The 7,424-nt window shown below is 50.9% G+C and overlaps 1 long non-coding RNA gene across 1 annotated transcript; it reads right to left on the reverse strand.

Annotated features, from left to right (window-relative positions):
• Nucleotides 1-640: 640 nt before the first annotated feature.
• Nucleotides 641-7,180, reverse strand: LOC114103689 (uncharacterized). The gene is made up of 2 exons (XR_003584717.3): nucleotides 6,815-7,180; nucleotides 641-2,590 (listed from the first exon to the last, which is right to left on the reverse strand). It is a non-coding gene; the product is annotated as an uncharacterized lncRNA (long non-coding RNA).
• Nucleotides 7,181-7,424: the final 244 nt, after the last annotated feature.

A 7,424-nucleotide genomic window follows, 5' to 3' on the forward strand; every position in this document is an offset into this window, starting at 1 on the left:
TTCTCCCTCTCTCCAGAACAGGCCACCTGACTTTCTGGAGGGTTTGTTGTCCATCCTAATGGCCCCATAACAACTCTGGGGCTCTGGGCAACACGGCAGAGATAGGACCTGGCGGCTGCTCTGGAACACGGGGTGTTTGTAAAGGGGCCTCTGTGCCTCTCGTAGCCTTTGAGCTTTTCAAAACTCTGTGCATTGTAGGTAACTGAGCACCCTGAAAATGTTTTTTGCCCATAGATATGCAAATGAAGTTTTCGGGTGGAAATGCCAATGACTTAGGACACCCCCTGGGGACAAGCCCGTTTAGCATCTGTTTGTGAATTCTCTTTGGCTTTCTTGTTTGTGTACGCTGTGGATAGTTCTTTGAATTCTTCTCTGAATTATTGTGATATCTTACACGTTCCCTCACAAATTAATGAGCTAAGTAAAATTGACTTTGATGAGGGTCATAGTTACTCTTCTAGCAATTATCCTTTATGGTCTGTAGTTAACGCTAGCACAGATCCGCTCAGCATCTGGGGAGCAGGTGGGTGTGTTGCCATAAGGGGGTTTAGGAGGTCTCTCCAGAGCCAGTGGAGAACTCCTCTTGGACCTTCCAGGTGCTTGACTTGTCACAGAAAATAATTTAAGGAGACATCAGATATGAAGAGCAGGCAGGAGATTTATTACAAAGGGGAAAGTACTAACTTGAGAATGGGAATGTTGGTGACCTCAGAGAAAGAGAGTCACTCCATCCCAATCTGGGGTTCTAATATTTATAAAGTAGCTGGGGGCGCTGAGCTAAAGTCGGTCAGGGCAGGGTGACACGGTGTCGCCCCAGTTTTCCTTGTGGTTACCCACTGTTCTCGAATGTTCTATTCATGCTACTTTCTGCATCTCGAGTCTCATTAGCACCTCAAATCCCCACCTGAGGGTGGCATCTTACTATTACAACGAAGCAAGGATAACTTTGGGTCGCCTGTCTTTCATACATCTGCTCCCTAAGGAGCCCAAGGAGTGGTGCCTCCAGGTGCCCTCTGGTCATCTCGCAGGTTTTGGTGCTAGTTGTGGGCAGCAGCACCTCAGGGGCAAGGATGTGGCTGGGGTTGCTTGTTCTGCCTTTCAGTGATTCATGGACATTTTTCTTTTGAGCCTCGGTGTTTTCTCTGTGTCCCTAGATTCCTGTGTCAGGTGGACCGACACTGCTCCATTCTTTAGCCTGGAGTCTGCTTTACTGGACCAAACTGCTTCCCACCCTGTCCTCTCCCTGGTGAGCTCCGCAAGCTTCTGCTCCTCTGAGGGGTGCCCTCACTCTGGGCCTCTGAGGTTCTCTCTGCATTTCCTGGAAGGAACCATTCTGCCAGCTCCCTCCTTCTAAGAGATCCCAGAAGCTCTGCTGGCCTCCTACGGACCTCTGTGCTCACGTCTGACCCCGCGTGACTAGGGGATAGAACTTCCTACCGTGGGGCAGGGGTGAGGCTTCAGTCATGTGACCGGTGTTCAAGGTCCCGATCCACAGTCAATCCAGGTACCCACCGAGATGGTCACTCAAGGGGCCAGTGCTTGTTCCTGCTCCCTGCTGATCCACGAGAGCTGAGCCCTCTGGTCACGCCCCCACGTGGCCCTCGCCAAGGCTGGTGGGACTCTCCCAGCTGACCACCAAGTCCAGGCCTCAGGAGCCAACCAGAGCACTATGCCAGCAGTCCTTGCCTGTCCTAGCAGGTGGTGGACTCTCTGAGGTTCTAGTCTTTTCTGGGATGGTGTTCCCCAGGAATCTCCTCACCGGCACTTCACTGTTTACAAAATGTGTTAGCGTCCATTCTGAGCTGAGCCCTGAGATGGCTCGCTGAGCGAGGCAGGAGAGGCTCCCTCGTCCTCCATGGTCGCACAGGGATGAGCATGTCCGAGGCGGCAGGACGTGGCTTGCCCGAGAGGTGGGTGTGGCAGGGAAAGGACCCATGCTGGGACATGGGGGTGCCAGGCACCTCTTGCTCCACACTTCACTTTGGCCCTAGACTCTCAGCTACCCCCACCTTGGCTGGGTGAGAACTGAATGCCTTTAATCAGAGAAGTTTGTGTCGGAGGGTAGAGGAATTGGCTTCCCGCTCCTTTCTGCCCTGGGCCTCCTAGTCTCCCCCCTGGCAGTATCAGTTAGAATACATTTAACTGCAGGTCCCAGAAACCTGATTCATGGCGGATTAAAAGGAGTGGTTTATTTATCTTATATTAGAAGGAGTCTGGAGAGAGAGAGAGCTCAACCTCAGAGCCAGAGATTGAGTGATTCTGTAGCCCTGGCCCAAGAAGGGTGCTGCTAAACACAGGTGGCCATTTAAATTTAAATGTAGATGATTCAAAATGAAAATGAAAAATAATCCAGTTCCCAGGTGCAGTGACTACCGCGGTGGCCCAGTGCAGATGTGGAATTTTCCATCCTGGTGGAACGTTCTAGCAGAAAAGCAGCCACAGGTGTGGTGTGTGTGTTCAAAGAGAGAAGGAAGGGAAAGAGAATGGCGGTAGCCGTGCTTGTTCCTTTATCAAGAAACTCTTCCACGTTTCCTTTAGGACTTCTGCCAGGGTCTGATCAGCCTCACCCATGTCACGGGGTCCACTCTAGCTGCAAGGGAAACTGGGAAACTGAGAAGGTCGCTAACCAGGCAGAAGGGGGCGGGAGACTGCAGTGGGGACAGGCCTCTGTTTGCCTGGTGGCCTTCGCTCTGAGCTCCTGTCTCTATTGATTTGTTTCTTGGTCCTTGGGCTTCCCTGTGTGTGCAGCGCAATTCTGCCCCACCCTCCCAGGTGACTTTCCTTCAGTTTTATTAAACAAAAACCACACAAAAATAAGCAAAGTGAAAATAAAAGTGCTCACACAAGGTGTTCCTGTGCAGCACAATTTCCTGGAGCCTGGGCGATGGACAGGAGCTTCGATCCTATTGACACAAATTCTTCCTACATGCTAACATGGGTCTGCACCACTCTGCAGGGGGCTCTGCCATCTTGTTTTTCCTCTCCCTGCCTCCACTACCCATTATTAGTCCCCCCAAAGCCCCTCCTCAAGTGGAGTCATTTAGGCTGAATCGTATAAGTCACTAGGCGCGGGGCCTCCCTCTGCATGCCTCCACACTTCGTGAAGTGACGGGGCGGTCTCCTCCAGCATCCTGCCCTCCTCTCCTTAGTGAAGAGAGTCTGGGAAAGGCTGGGAAATGGTTTCTCTCTCCCTGCCACGCTGCCAGACAAGAGAGCACTGCACAGATTTTTCTCCCCTCGGATAAAACGACATTGGCTATCTTTGAAGGCAGAAACGACCACAGCTCATTTTGATTTTAGACATTTTTTCCTTCTGTAGCATTCCTATATAGCATTTGTATTGTTGAAGACTGAAAAAAATAATTCATGGCACTTTGTGGTGAGAATCGGGGGTTAATAGATTTTCAAAGGAATGGAACACAGTGTTTTTGATTCCGGAGACAGAGTGGGCCAGGTGTCAGGCGTGTTTGCTAGTCTGAGTTGCTGGGAGACCTTGGGCAAGTGCACTGAGCCTCTTTGGACCTCCAGTTTACCATCTGCCCAGGGAGAGGGCTGGATAGGGGGCCACAGACCACGGCCTGCTGGGTATGGCCCCCGAACTATGAGTATTTTCTGCATTCTTAAAGGGTTCAATAAAAGGTCAGGTGTTTTCTCTAGCATGTAGGATCTAGAGAGAAATAAGGAATAAAAAAGGGGATCTCATGAAAATGGGGGGAGGACAGTAGGGACTGAGAGGATGAAGAAAGAGTGAGGGAAAGAAGGGACAGCAGCAGGAATCTGACAAGCTACTCTATGTGCATGTATGAATATATGACAATGAACCCCACTTCTATGTGCAATTATAATGCACCAATTAAAAATAAATAAGTGGAAGGAAGACCAGTAATGTAGAAGAAGGGGGTCAGGGGGAGGGAGGAGGGGAGGAAGGTGAGGACCGGGGAATGAGCTTGATCAAATTATGTCATATGCATTTATGAACCAGTCACAATGAGCCCCAGTAATGCACCAATAAAAAAAGCATGTGTCATATCCCACGAGGGAAAAAAAAAGTGACCGAAGAAAAATATTCGACAGAAGCTGGATGTGACCCACCAAACCCAACACAGTCCCTCTTTGGCCCTTTGGAGAATCTGCCTGTCAGAGCTAGCCAGTGTTGGAGGGTTCTCCACATCCCAGGGGCTGCAGGTCTGGGTCCTGGTGGCCTGGATGATTCAGGGTGTGCTGTTTAATCCGGGGTCTTGTGGGGCCCACATAAGAACAGTGATTACCCTCATTTTGGTGGTCTCTCCATTCCTGTATTGGAAGCAGGAGGGAGTGTGAATGACCAGGGGCTGGAGCCGGAAGCTAAGGCATGGTGACTTTACCGTAAACCTGCTGACGCCGTGCGTGGAGCGGGCACCACGTCAGATCCTGGAAACTGTGGGGCAGAGCCTCGCTGGCTTCCCGGCTGCAGTCAGGCCTGCGCCTCTGCAGCTCCCACAGCGAGCAGCTTCCAGCACACGGTGGGCAAGGGCAGCTGAGCTGTGGTCAGCCTGGGTGCCAGGGAGGGGCGTGGGCAACCGAGTCACGTTTGCTTTTCCATGAGAACACTGCCACCCTGGCTGGGTGTGAGGTCAGCCCTTTCTGCCTATTGCCCTGTGATGTGGTAGTTCAGTGCCTCCCCTGGGCCGGGAGGCCAACCCTTCAGAACAGGACTTTGGAGGCCCCAGCCCCTCTTCCACTCCTTCCCAATGTGACCTCAGGCAAGTCACTTCCCTTCTCCAAAACTCGGTTTTCTCCACAGTGAAATGGTGCTAGGGAGTCCTGATCTACAGACCCTCTTGGGATGCTGGGAAGGCAAAGGAAGTACCAGTTGAATATTCCTCATCCAAAATGCTTGTGATCAGAAGCGTTTCAGATTTCTGAGATTTTCAAATTTTGGAATACTTAGGTAGATTTTTACCAGTTGAGTGATCCCTAATCCGAAAATCTGAAATGCTCCAAAATCCAAAACTTTGAAGGGAATGTTGGTATTAAAAAAATTCAATTTTGGAGCGTTTCATATTTTAGATTTTTTTATTCCCATACAATAGGGAATAGTCTAGAAAAAGTCCTGGAAGAGCTTGACGTTTCCAGGGGAGCTACTTTTTGAAAACTGCCTTTTCTGGAACACTCCCTATGTTCTGGACCTTGGGTAAACTCTTCACGGTTTGTTCACTTAACCCCCCAGCAACCTCCAGGCTGGCCTAGGCATCCCTGTCTATGAGGAAACCCAGGGTCACGTGCCTTTGGCCAGTAGCAGAGGCCTGGGTGGTGCACAGGCTCTTGCTCCTGACCACTTTTCAAGATCTGGAAGGACAGGGTGCTTCCGGGGCTCTGCCTGACATGGGAACCCATGCTCTTGCCACTGTTGTCAATGGCCCCACCAGGGGGCGTCAAGATGAGGGTGGGGAGGGAAGTGGGGGGGTGTCCTGGTTCTCAAATCCCCTGGGATTTCATGTAGCCCATTGGAAACCAGGGAGCAGCCTGGTGGGAACTTCAGGCAGGTTTGATGGTCAAGAAAGAGGGTATTCCCAGAATTTCCATCATTAGGAAACTGGTGCATGAAGGCTGCAAAGAGCAGCCGGGGCCGGGGGGAGGGGGGGTTGGTTGGGGCAGGAGCTGAGTTTGTGTGTGTATGGGGGGCGCCTCCCGTTTTCGTAGCTCAGTGTTCTGAAGTTTGAGTCATTTGTTTAGCACCTCCTACATATTTCCAGCTCACTGAGAAACGCTTATTTGTTAGCTCCCTTTAAGGCAGAGGAAGTGGAGGCCTAGTGAGACCCAATGACCTGTCCAGGGTCCCCCCTTGCCTTTTTCCTCCAGCCCGAGGCCCCTCCTTTGCCTGACAGCACTCCCTCCTTACTTCTCAGCGGACAATCCCCAGCCTCAGCTTCTGGGGAAGTCCAGGTTAACCCCAGGCAGGAGAAAAATCAGTTCCCAGAGATGCGGGTGCTACTCCTGGGCACGGGCTCTGCTGGCTCCCGCCTTATAGAGCTGAACCCTGGCCAGCATCCTGTGTGACCTGGGCGGGCTTCCCCAGGAGGTGGACGGTCCCCCTAGCTGACTAACGTGATTCCGTGCTCCCTCTCCATCGCAGGGCTTCCTAGGTGCAAGGGGAGTTCCTGGGTCTGTCTCAGCTCTGCCCTTAACCTTGCCATGACCTTGGCTCTATGGCTTCCCCTTTCTGGACCTCAGGTCCCCCACCTGTTTATGGAGAGCTTCTAAGGGACAACCTGAGCCCTAAGGCCTTAACTTGGTTTTTGAAGTTTTGATCTGTGGAAAGATTTTTTTTTTTTTTTTTTTTTAAAGACACAAAATCTCCTCAAACAAAACAACTCTCTCAAGCCTTTCAGGGGTGATTTTCTTATTATAGTGTCATCTGTGCCCAAGGATAGTTCCTTATTCTTCTCTCTTCCACTCAAGAAATGGGGAAGGTCCGTTTGGCTTTGGAGTCACAACTCTGAACCAAGATGTGTCTCCCTACCATGGTCACGAGCAGAGCTCTTCAGAGTACATCAGAGCGAGGACACATTTTCCACTCAGGGGGCCGTATCTATTTCGGTGACCAATCCTGTCCCTCTCTCTCTCACAAATTCTCAATTCTCAGACAATTTCAAAAGCTCATTTTAGGAAAAAGCCCATTAACCATCCGACAGCAGAGCTTTCTTTTAGAATCAGCTTTTCATAGTAGCCCAAGGGAAAAGGGGGCTGCTTTTGCTTTTCCAAATATACTTTCCTTTTTCGTTTGGTTATTTCTCCCAATCCCTCCCTCCACCCATCACTCTCCCAGCCTCACCTCTGCGCTAACCAGAAGCATGTGTCTAAGGTGGTACATGGGATGTCAAACCTGGAGCAGTGTCTTCCCCAGCTGCAAGGAGAACTGCAAGACTTGAGCTTCTCTTTGGTTCTACTCTTGAGCTCTTCTTTGACTCCATTCTTGGCCACTTTGTCCCTCTGGGCTGTACAGTATGACCCAGCAGCATGAGGGTCCCCCTCTCTGAAGTGCCAGCAATGACTATGCCCACCTGGAGGTTTGCAGAGAGGCCTGAGGTCTGCTTTTGGTCCTTGGGATGCTTCCCCTCGAGGCAAGTAGATTTGGTTGAAAAAAAGTGCAGAATTGACCAAGAATGATCCACTGAGGCTCTGCCTGTTCTGCCTGCCAATTCAGGGGCCCTGGCTCTTCCTGGTTTGTGCTAACTGCCTGAGGCTTTGCAGATCAAAAAAAATTTAGCTATTTGGTCCCTAGGAGGCCACCAGAGAGTCTGGTAAAGTCTCACTTTCATGTGTCCCTGCTTGCTCAAGAACACTCAGCCTAATAGTTTCCTCTTCCTGTGGAACGCATGTCCCCTAAACCCTGCAGCTTCACAGAACAATGCACGTTTATTGTTGAACCCAGGTTCCAGGGA

This window comes from Marmota flaviventris, chromosome 13 (assembly GCF_047511675.1).
Source record: "Marmota flaviventris isolate mMarFla1 chromosome 13, mMarFla1.hap1, whole genome shotgun sequence".
In the NCBI taxonomy this organism is placed as follows: Eukaryota; Metazoa; Chordata; class Mammalia; order Rodentia; family Sciuridae; genus Marmota; species Marmota flaviventris.